The sequence below is a fragment of the Vicugna pacos genome, chromosome 7, assembly GCF_048564905.1.
Source record: "Vicugna pacos chromosome 7, VicPac4, whole genome shotgun sequence".
NCBI lineage: Eukaryota > Metazoa > Chordata > Mammalia > Artiodactyla > Camelidae > Vicugna > Vicugna pacos.
Window position 1 is genome coordinate 28291126 of NC_132993.1, and position 12549 is coordinate 28303674.

General features: G+C 33.5%; 1 long non-coding RNA gene across 1 annotated transcript in view; it reads left to right on the forward strand.

Moving 5' to 3' along the window:
* Positions 1-12549, forward strand: part of LOC116278764 (uncharacterized) — a 136011-nt gene that overhangs the window by 70141 nt on the left and 53321 nt on the right. The window contains exon 3 of the long non-coding RNA XR_012074318.1: positions 4717-4767. This is a non-coding gene — a long non-coding RNA (uncharacterized lncRNA). The remainder of the gene's footprint in view (positions 1-4716; positions 4768-12549) is intronic.

A 12549-nucleotide genomic window follows, 5' to 3' on the forward strand; every position in this document is an offset into this window, starting at 1 on the left:
CCCAGACACAGAAGAATACACACATCTTTCAAACACTAGCAGAATACATGCTACACTATGTTTGTAGATCAGAAGACTCAACGTAGTAAAGTTGACAGTTCTCAAAATCTTAGCAATCAATACTCCAGCAAGATTTTTTTGTAGATAAGAGCAAATTTATTCTACAACTTAAATGGAAAAGCAGAGGAACTGTAATAGCTAAAACAACTTTGAAAAAGAAGAAAAAAATTGTGAGGAATCAAACTACCAGGTTTCAAGACTTATTATCAGTAATACAGAATGTGTGGTATTGTTGGGAACATAGACATAAAGATCAAAGAAAAGGGAGAGCCCCAAAATGCACCTAACTTCTGATAAAGATGCCCAACTGACTTCTGGTGAAGATGTAAAAGCAATTCAATCAAGGAAAGGTAGATTTTTCAACAAATGGTGCTGGAACAGTCAGATATCCAAAGGCATTCAATAGATAGATTAGATAGAGAGACCGCTAAACAGACAGATGGAATCTTGACTTAAACCTTACAACTTTCAAAGAACTTAAAAAGGATCATAGGTTTAAAATACAAAACTATATACACACACATATATACATATGTTCTATTTGATTTCTTTATATTAGATACAGAGTAACTGAACTCATTTTCCTCTTGAATACAAGAGAAGAAGAAAAAACCAGGAGGAATATAAGGAGGAAGAGGAAGGGGGGAAAGGAGAACGATGAGAAGAAACCAAAATAGTATAGGATAAACATGATACCTATAAAAAACAGCCTCGTATAGAACCAAGGAAGAGTTTATAATGGCACCCTTGAAACGTTTGAGCACTTGAAGTTCAGCATACTAGGAAAGCTTGCATAGTATATCAAATGTAAAATCCAATTTTCTAGTTCAATGGGGAAAAATGAACACATTGTATAATTATGCTTATGTCATTGGGCTTGTTTCAAAACATTGATGCAAGAAATTTCAGTCTCATAAGAAAATTACACACACAGTAAACCTTTGGCTGTTTAAAACTTTTAAAATATTTTGTTTTGTTTCTATTAAGGTGTTAACTACACGGAAAGTGAAATTATTTAACTGTCAGATACAGAGTCCGCCCTGTAGGTAGCACTTATTTGTCCTATTAGAACAGCTTCCTCATGGATGATTTTGGTTTCTCACGTTCCTAGTAAATTTGTATTCCATCTTTATACAAGAGATGGTTGTCAAATGACCTTGGATAACTACTAGTTATCCTACTTCAGCAGATATGACTGTAGTATGTGGACAATATTTTGTGTTTTGGTTCAATAACTCCATCACTATTTATTATAATTATTTTGACAAAAATCACACCCTTTATTTTAGGTTTTCTAATCTATGCAAAAAAAATTAATTATTGATATTTACTGAGGAAAGATAGTAAAAGGAGGATTATGAGATGAAAAGAGAAACAGAGGAGCAAAAGAAAAAGAGATCCCTTGCATTTCTGGTTCCCAGTTTGTGGGCTTCAGATACCTGGGGAGCCATGAGCTTTTTTGAGTTGGCCGTTAATACAAATAATTATTAAGCATTGTCTGTGTATTCTTATAGCATTTCACATGCATGGTCTTTTGAAGTACAAGAATGCTTTGATTGATAGTATGCAAATTAATTTTAAAATGCTGCTATGCTACAATTTGATCTTTTTCATAATGTGTTTTCTTAATGTACAAATGCTAAAAATAAAACTACTATTTTGTATTTTCCCAGTATCTTTCCTCATCCTCAGATAGGTTGGAAACTACTTCTTTATATCACTAATATCCGTAAGTGCTGCGTGTTTGCAATAGTTTTACCTTTCCAGATAAAATCTATGCATCACGTTCAGTGTGAGACTGGGGATTACAAGTAACAAATCATACGTGAGTTCCTGATCACCTTCTTATAATCTTATAGTATATTGGCCCATTACCCTAGGCTTTCAGAGTAGGCAGAGGCATAAAAATCTCATCAAAAAGGAAAAAAAAAGAAGCCAAGCTTCTCAGACTGTGAAGAGACTAAATGAGGTAACAACAGAGGAAAATGTGTTCAGATTATCTCCAGAGTATCTTTGTAAAAGACCCAGAGCAGGGATTGTAAATACAAATACAAATACACTGGACTGAATAGTAATTGCTTTTGTTTCACTGTCCTGCATTTCCCTAAACTCACACCCTTACTCAAACATATTCTTTGACGTGTTTGACATATTTAAAGTGATTAGCCTAAATGATTTCAACAGTTTTTACCACATCTCCATGAGATGATTAAATGATCCTAATCAAAGCAGTTTTTTCCTTACAGTGACTTGCATTGTAAATAAATGCAGTGTCTGTTCTTCCAATATTCTTCTTCATGTGACTAATGTCAGGCTACGGCTTGGTCTATTAGTTTATCCTAATGAGTGTGTACCCAGAAATATCCATGACAGCTCAGCCCATCTTTCTGTTAATATGCACATTTTACTTTATAGGAATTATCCTAAGATCGTTTCTAATTTTTTTGTAGTCATGAAGCTAGGAGGAACTCAATTTCATATATAACTTGTGATTGTGTGACTTTGGTTCTCACCCTATGACAAAATCCTGGTTAAAAAAAATAGAATGATGAGCACTTAAAAACTTGCTACTAGAAGTTGTCAGTTTTTATTATAAGTTGTTATTGGAGTAAAGATTTCAGCCCTATATTCTTTAGCTGAATATAGTATATATTCAGTATATTTTTATATACTAACACTTTTTTTTTGGTTGGGGAGCATATAGTTAGATTTATTTATTTACTTTAGTGGAGGTTCTAGAGATTGAACCCAAGACCTCTTGCATGCTAAGCGTGTGCTCTACCACTGAGCTGTACCCTCCTCACACCTGTACTAAGACTTTTGACAAAGCCTGAACTAAAGCCTTTAAGAGCAGAAGTCGTGATCAGAATTTGGCCAATATATTTCCCTATTATGGATGTTACACTTGTTTTGACTTTATCTTCAAGAGATTCATGAAACACTGTTGTAATTACATTGCTGCAACAGAGATTAATGGAGTTGGGAGAATATACGGAATCTTGGACTCCAGAGTACAGGGTACACTGTAAAGCATTAAACGGTAATGAGTGAGTAAGGTAAATTCTGTGTGTGTGTGCATGTGTGTGTAGATTTCTTTCTATGATTTAAAGAGTTTGTTGAATGCTTCCTAGACTACTTTGATCTAAAATTCAATATATAACTAAATCCTATGTCCTTCTCTTGCCACTGGCAAGCGCCACTCTTTCTCTGCTTCTGTGAGTTTGACTATTTTAGACTTGTCACATGAGTGGGAGAATTTAGTATTCTTTTCAACAAAAAAACAAAAACCAAAAGCAAATAAACAACTATAGAAGGTCATAAGGAAACTTTCTGCAGGAGATTGATTGCAGTGATGGTTTCATGAGTATGTATATGTTCAAAGACATCAAATTGTATACATTAAACATGCAGTTTTTGTATATCAAGTATAACTCAATAAAGTGAAATATGTCTATACTATATATTATAATATTGTATATGATATATATATTTTTATGTTTTATATATTTTATTTTATCTGCTTCAGAGACAGTACCTAGGTTTTTATTCCCCGTATATTCTATCACTATAGGTAATCTATGTTCATTCCTCAATATGTTAATTTTATTTTATGAGATATAGAAGACCCCAGAGCTGCTCAGAATTTCCTTAGATCAAATGGAACCATATTTCTACATAGTCAGAGATGATAATGATTTATTTGCAAAGATTTTTATCTCAGAAAAATTTAAAGTTTTGCTTCAGGCTTTCAATTAATAGAGGACATGTTAATTAGGAGGAAGAAACCCAACTTTATGTTGTAATGTATGTGTGTTTAGTGAATACACTAAAATACTTCATCCTTGGCTCTAATCGAGACATGTTGAAGTTTAGGGAACTGTTAAACATTTAGTCTCTCTTTCTCTCTCTCTATGTATATATATGAAATCTATTATTATGTAAAAACTTAAATAAACTGACATGTTAATTATGATTAATTTTATTGTTATACAATTACTGTTCCAGTTTTATTATTGAATTTATGTAGGGAGTGAATTAACAATACTTAGGTCATTTTAATTCATATGGTAAATTAGTACTAATTTTTCTATTGTTATTACTCAGAACAAAAATAAATTAATCTGCTATAACATTTGGCAGGCTGCAAGCCTTCAGAGTTCACTTATTACATTTTGCTTTTATAAAAATGCCACAAAATATAATTAATGACAAGAACACTTCATTGGTATATTCCATCATCAGGTGATATTGCTACACTTAAAATTCTGTTCTGGATCTCTACATAGTGTCAAGTTATATAAATTGCCTCTACTTGCCATCTTCACTTTTAAACTAGTTATTGACACAAGAGGGAGGACACTGAGTGATTTGACACTCAGTTCAGGAAGCCTTTACTTGTTATCTTAAAATGGCTCTGGTGCCTGGGACATAATTGGAGGCTTAAGACTGGATGACAGAATTGACAAACCTATTACCAAACCTGCCAAGAAAACACACAATTCGTACTGTTTTCCTTGTTTTATTCATTCATGTAACAATTCAATTTTACAACAATGTTACGTCTCTTCAGGCAAAACATTTGAAGTCATTCATTAGACCTCACTGGTTGTTAAAGACACTTAAACTTTGGTCTCCCAATTTGTGTTACTACCCTAGGTATGCTGGAAATCCAGAAGAGGAAACAGCTGGAAATATTTGAATGCTGGAGTGAGTAGACTTGTAAAATGGAAAATTGAATGAAATACTACCTATGTAGAGAGATTTATTAGGATGTATGTGTCCATAATTATAAATGTTGGGCAACTTAAATATCTATTAGAGAAGAAGTCATGGAAATCCACAGGTTTTAGAATAGTACATTTCTAATATCCTGGAGAAGTTATTAGAAGAATTTTCATTTAATTGTCTGTTATCAGGTTCGCAAGGTGATTTTGTTTGCAAACCAACAGTTTTATTCCACTGAGGATACAAATATACAAAGGGAAAAAAAATGTACTCAGGCGAAGTATTTCAGTGTAGAAGGAAAGAAAAAAAATTAAGAAAGTCATACAAAATACAAGTTGCATTTTTATATATCACAGTTTTTTGCAAAATAGAAATTGGAAATACTAGTTTGGTAAGACTAGAGTTCAGGATATGTGTGTATGCACTGGGCAGAAGGAAGGTGCCAGGATAAATAGAGGGATGAGAAACTTAGATTCCTAATTTAACACTTTTTATATTGACATTTGAAAACTTTGAGACTAAGAAGTAGCACATGATTCATAAAGTCACTAAGCTAGTTGTGTCAGGCCTCCTGCCTATTAATTGTTACTCTTTTCATTTTCCTGCATATGAATTTAAAGTTTTAACAACCAGCACTGATTTGTTTTACTTTTTGGTAATAATTAATAATTCTATTATTTGGTGGATTTTATTTCAACACCTACTTATACAAGACAATATAATTTGGGATAAAATTAAATACAGAAGTTAAACTAATATCTTGTTATTTTCTTTCAAGTTAAAATAGAGAAGGAATGCTTTCAATTAGGATTTAGAAAGCCATAAGAGAGAAATCACTCATACGCTAACATCTAGATAATCTACAAAATCATAACTTTTCTTGAGCTCATTATAGATATGAGATTACAAGTCAACCAGGTGAACTGAAGTCCATAGTACAATAAATTCCTCCAAGGAATGAGGAGACACAGAAACCATTTCTCCTTTGGTACAATAATAGGTAAGAGCCATAAAAGCAGGTAAGAAGAAATTAAGCAAAATTATAATACAGTCTTTAAGACTGAGTGTGGGCCAATGTGACTGTTTAGAATCTCTGAGAGTTCCAGACAAAAGGAGAGTCTGGATGCACTTGGAGGGTCTGTCCCTGAAAAAAGATCACACACAGGTCATCTATTTATGGGCATAACATAGATCATCTTTAGAATACCTGTGATCTCTTTGTTCAAGTAAATAGATGGCAAGACGGAGAATTTTACTAGATAACTGAAATCTATGAAATAAGAATCAGAAAGAAATTTTAGAATTTAAAGTTACAAACATTGGAAATAAGATGTCAGTAGATGGGTTTAAGCAGAATAAGCACAGCATAAAGAAGGTTACAAAATTAGAAGACATAGCAATAGAAAACATCCAGCCAGAATCAGATTCATGGAGAGGAAAAAAAGGATGAAAAATTTAGAAAGGATGGTGATAAATTATAATCTATATAAATTATATATATATATGTATGTATGTATGTATACACACACACACACGCACACATGCATGCACACACACACACACACACACACACATTCATCGGATGGATTAGAGACAATGGAAAAGTTTGAGCTAGAGTTTTTCAAAACTGAGCCAGAGTTTTTCAAAACTGAAATAAGATATGAACCATAAACTCAGCAGTTTATCCTGCTTAGGACTCAAGCAGAATAAATGCATTATCTTTCTCTTGCACATTATAGTGAAACTAATGAATATCAAAACAAAGAGAAAATGCTTAAGCAGCCAAAGGAAAAAAGATATTATCCTCAAAGCAATAGCAATAAGGCTACAGCTGACTTTATAAAGAGAATATAGAAGCCTCGGGAAAATGGAATAACTTTTTTAAAATGTTGAAAGGAAACAGCTGTTAATATCCATTGCTATATATTTTTTTAAATCCTTCTAATTAAAGATGAAATAAAGGAATTTTCAGACCATCAAAATGAGAGATTTTATCACATTTTTTCCCTGAGCTAAACTAAATACCAAATGAAGCTGTTCAGGTCAAAATAAAGTTACTCCAGATAAAACATAGTAATACAGGAAGGCAAAAAAGGAGGACAACAGAAAGGTGATAAATGTAGTTAAATATAAATAAATACTGACTATGCAAAAGTAATAATAGCAAATCTAGTAGGGGGTAGAAATATGTAAAATTAATATGCAAGACAATAATAATACAAAATAAGAGAAAGTAGGAAAAAGAATTAAAGGGTCCTGAAGCAGTACTCTCCAGGAGACCTGCCAGCATTTACATAAATGTTCTATTGTGAGCTATCCAAAAAGGTAGACACCAACCACTCATATCTGTTAAGCACTAGTAATGTAGTGAATGCAACTGAAAAACTGAATTTTTAATTTTATTTGAGTTCAATTTATATTTAGATGGCCACATGTATCTAGTGGCTACCATATTGAACGTTAAAGTTCTAAAGATATTTGTGTTGCCCAGAAAGTACTAATTCACACTAAGTTGTAAAAAAAAAACTGAGGGTGTAAGTTTTACACTTAAAATAACCACTAAATGAATAGTAAAAGAGTTAATACCTAACAAGCTTATAGGAGGTTAAGAATTAAACAATTTAAAAAGTAATCTAAAAGGTCAGAAATGAGACACAAGGGAACAGAAAACTTGATAATACATAAATTACAACATGTATAAATATTAGTTCTTCAATACTCACATTAAATTTAAATTTACTAAACACTCCAAATTGCAGACTCTCTTATCTGGCCTAGTACTGAAATGGTCAATGTATATGTAGTGTTTCTAAATTTTGTTTAACTTAGAAATCTTAGCCTTGATATTCCCATAGTATCAACAACCACAAGAACTATCTTTTCCTTTTAAATTCCAAAATTATTCCAAAACTGGATCTTCTGCCATAATTTTTATAATTTTTTCATTGATAATTCACTTTCATATACATATATGCATGTATTTTTAATCATTGGAAGGAAATAAATAAATAAACAAACAAACAAACAAATAAATAACGGCTGCCTGCATGAGAATGCTTCTAAATGTGCTGCTAATCTTGAAGCTTTGATTAACCTGATTATGTCTGACAGATTCCCAGGCCCAAGCCTAAAACTTATTTTGAGAATCAACATGTTTCCTGAATTTTTAATAGAGACTTTGCCAGTACATCAAAGCAAAGCAAATCACATCTATTGAGTGCCCAGAGAGGGAGGAAAAAGTAAAAATGTGCCCCTCCATATGTCATATGGAGATGTTTCTTACAATCACCATCCTTCCAATGCTCTGCATTAAAGACAATTATTTTTTGATCATCAGAGAAGATGGTGGAGTAGTAGGACGCTTGTGGCTCACTCTCTCCCACAGATGCACTAAGACTCACATCCATGGACCCACTTAGCCAACCAGAGCACCTGTGGAACTCCAACAGAACATCGTCCTCTTCAAAAGAGAAAGACGCCAAAAATGTGTTTTGTTTCTACATAGGCACTAGATAGATAAAGAAATAAACTCCTTTAAGGACCACAATAGATAACTGATACTGCATAAACCACAGTGCCAGAGAGATATGAGCAAGATGAAGAAGCAGAGAAACCATTCCCAATTAAAAGAACAAGAGAAATCCCCTAAAAGAACAATCAATGAAATAGACATTGATAGCCTACTAGATCAAGATTTCAAAAAAGGAATGATCAAAGTGCTGAAGGAACTAAAAGAGATAGTGTTTAGAGATATAAAATATGTCAAAAATGAAATAGAAGCTATAAAGAAGAACCAAGTAGAATTGGTAAACTCATTGGCTGAGATGGGAACTGATCTAAAGACTGTACAAAGCAGACTAGATAATGCAGAGGAGAGGAACGAATAAGTGACCTAGAAAGGACAACAGAAAGCACCCAATCAGAACAATTGCAAGATAAACAAATAAAAACAAATGAAAACAATATAAGGGACCTGTGGGATAAAAGTGTGCCAATCTTTGCATAATAGGAGTCCCAGAAGGGGAAGAAAGAACAAAGGGGATTGGAAAGGTATTTGAAGAAATCATGACTGAAAACTTCCCAAACTTAAAGAAGGAATCTGATATCCAAGTACAGGAAGTTCAAAGGGTCCCAAACAGGAAGAACCGAAACAGGCCCACACCAAGACATATCATAATCAAGATGGCCAGAGTCAAGAATAAAGAAATGATCCTAAAGGCAGCAAGAGAAAAACAAAGAGTGAGTTACAAGGTAACCCCCATAAGGCTCTCAGCTGATTTCTCTACACAGACACTACAGGCCAGAAGGGAGTGGCAAGATATATTCAAAGTCCTGAATGCAAAAAAAAAAAAAAAAAGCAGCCTAGTATACTTTATACAGCAAGGCTATCCTTTAGGATAGAAGGAGAGATAAAGAATTTCACAGACAAGCAAAAACTGAAAGAGTTTAGCAATACTAAACCCATGCTAAAAGAAATATTGAAAGGTCTACTCTAAATAGAAAACCAGCAGGATGCTACAGAAATGAGAAGCTCATAACTGGAAAGGTGATAACTCCTGAATTACAAATAAAATAAACATGAAATTGTAAAAGAAGACATCTAAATCATTAAGAGTGGGAGAGGGAAGCAAGAAAATATAGAGTATTTTTTTTCTTTCTTTTTTACATTTTTTGTTTTCAGTAGGATGGGTTCGAGATATAGTAATGGGCTAATAAACTTACAGAAAAGGGTAACCACAAGCCAGAAACTTACAAGGGAGTCACTAAAGCTAAATAAAATCCATGATAATAGAAAGGAAAATTACCAAACCACAAAAGGAAGAAGAAAGGAACAAAGAGGAAATATCAAATCAACTGCAAAGGTAAGTTCAAAATGGCAGTAAACACACATCTATCATTAATTACTGTAAATGGACTAAATGCTCCAGTCAAAAGACATAGAGTGGCAGACTGGATATAAAAGAAAAGAACCTTTAATATGCTGCATACAAGAGACCCACTTTAGGGAGAAGGACACATATAGATTGAGAGTGAAAGGATGGAAAAGGATATTCCATGCAAATGGAAAAGCCAAAAAAGCAGGTGTTGCAGTACTGATTTCAGACAAAATAGGCTTTAAAACAAAGGCCATAAAGAAAGATAAAGAAGGTCATTTTATAATGGTTGAAGGAGGATATTACACTTGTCAATATATATGCACCCAATATAAGAGCACCTAAATACATAAAACAATTACTAACAGAGATAAAGGGGGATATTGATGGGAATACAATCATAGTTGGAGATTTTAACACCGCATTAACATCACTAGACAGATCTTCCAGACAGAAAATAAATAAGGCGACAGAGAAACTAAATAATACAATAGAAAAATTAGATTTGGTGGATATTTTCAGAGCATTACACCCCCCAAAAATAGGATATACATTCTTTTCAATTGCACATGGAACATTTTCCAGGATTGATCATGTACTTGGGCACAAAAGAAACCTCAACAACTTTAAGAAGACAGAAATTATCTCAAGCATCTTTACTGACCACAATGCCATGAAACTAGAAGTCAAAACAGAGAAACAAAAGAGAAAAAAAGGAAAGCATGGAGATTAAACAGTATGTTATTAAGAAAACCAATGGGTCAATAAGGAAATCAAAGCTGAAATTAAAAAATACCTTGAGACAAATGACAATGAAAGCACAACCACACAAAATTTATAGGACACAGCAAAGGCAGTGGAAGAGGGAAGTTTATAGCAATACAGGCCTTTCTCAAAAAAAGAAGAACAATCTCAAATAAACAATTTAATCCACCAACTAAAAGACTAGAAGAAAAAAAACTCCAAAAGGCACAGAAGGAAGGAAATTACAAAGATCAGGGAGGAAATAAATAAAATAGAGATTTTAAAAACCATAGAAAAAATCAATCAAACCAAAAGCTGGTTTTTTGAAAAAGTAAATAAAATCAACAAACCTCTGGCCAAACTCACAAAGAAGAAAAAAGAGAGAGCACAAATTAGCAAAATAAGAAAGAAAAATGGAGAAATTACAACAAGTAAAATAGGAATACAGAATATCATATGAGACTATTATGAAAAACTATAAGGAACCAAACTGGATAACCTAGAGGAAATGGACAGGTTTCTGGAAACATACAGTCCACCAAGACTGAATCAAGAAGAAACTGACCACTTGAATAAACCGATCACTAGGAATGAAATAGAAATAGCAATTAAAAACCTCCTTACAAATAAAAGTCCGGACCAGGCTTCACCGGGGAATTCTACCAAACGTACAAAGAAGAACTCATACCAGTCCTTCTCAAACTCTTCCAGAAGATCGAAAAGGAGGGAATACTCCCAAACTCATTCTGTGAAGCCACCATCACTCTGATACCAAAACCAGGCAAAGACACTACCCAAAAACAGAATATAGGCCAATATCACTCATGAACATAGATGCCAAAATCTTCACCAAAATATTAGCAAATAGAATCCAACAACATATAAAAAAGATTATACATCACGACCAAGTGGGGTTCATCCCAGGGACACAAGGGTGGTTCAACATATGCAAATCAATCAATGTAATACATCACATCAACAAGAGAAAGGACAAAAACCACACGATCATCTCAATAGATGCAGAAAAAGCATTTGATATAATTCAACACCCATTTATGATAAACACTCGCACCAAAGTGGTATAGAGGGCACATATATCAACATCATGGAAGCTATATATGACAAACCTACAGCCAGCATAGTACTCAATGGTGAAAAACTCAAAAGCTTCCCACTAAAATCTGGGACAAGACAAGGATGCCCACTCTCACCACTCCTATTCAATATAGTCCTTGAAGTCCTAGCCACAGCAATCAGGCAAGAGAGAGAAATAAAAGGGATCCAAATTGGAAAAGAAGAGGTAAAAGTGTCACTATATGCCATGACATGTTACTATATATAGAAAACCCCAAAAGATCCACACAAAAACTACTAGAGCTGATTCAAGAATTCAGCAAGGTAGCAGGTTACAAGATTAATGTTCAAAAATCAGTTGCATTTCTTTACGCTAACGATCAATCAACAGAAAAAGAAAGTAAAGAAACAATCCCCTTTAAAATAGCACCCAAAGTAATAAAATACCTAGGAATAAATCTAACCAAGGAGGTGAAAGAATTATACAAGGAAAACTATAAAACATTGATGAAGGAAATTAAAGAAGACTTCAAAAAATGGAAAGATAGCCCATGCTCTTAGATTGGAAGAATTAATATTATTAAAATGGTCACACTGCCCAAGGCAATCTACAGATTTAATGCAATCCCTATCAAATTACCCAGGACATATTTCACAGAACTAGAACAAATCATAATAAAATTTATATGGTACTGTCAAAGACCTAGAATTGTCAAAGCATTACTGTAGAGAAAGAAAGACGCTGGAGGAATGACTCTCCCAGATTTCAGACAATACTGTAGAGCTACAGTCATCAAGACAGCATAGTATTGGTACCAAAACAGACATATAGACCAATGGAACAGAATACAGAGCCCAGAAATGAACCCACAAACTTTTGGTCAACTCATCTTCGACAAAGGAGGCAAAAATATACAATGGAATAAAGACAGTCTCTTCAGCAAATGGTGTTGGGAAAACTGGACAGCAGCATGTAAAGCAACGAAGTTAGAACACTCCCTTACACCATACACAAAGGTCAACTCAAAATGGATCAAAGACTTAAACATAAGACAAGATACAATAAACCTCC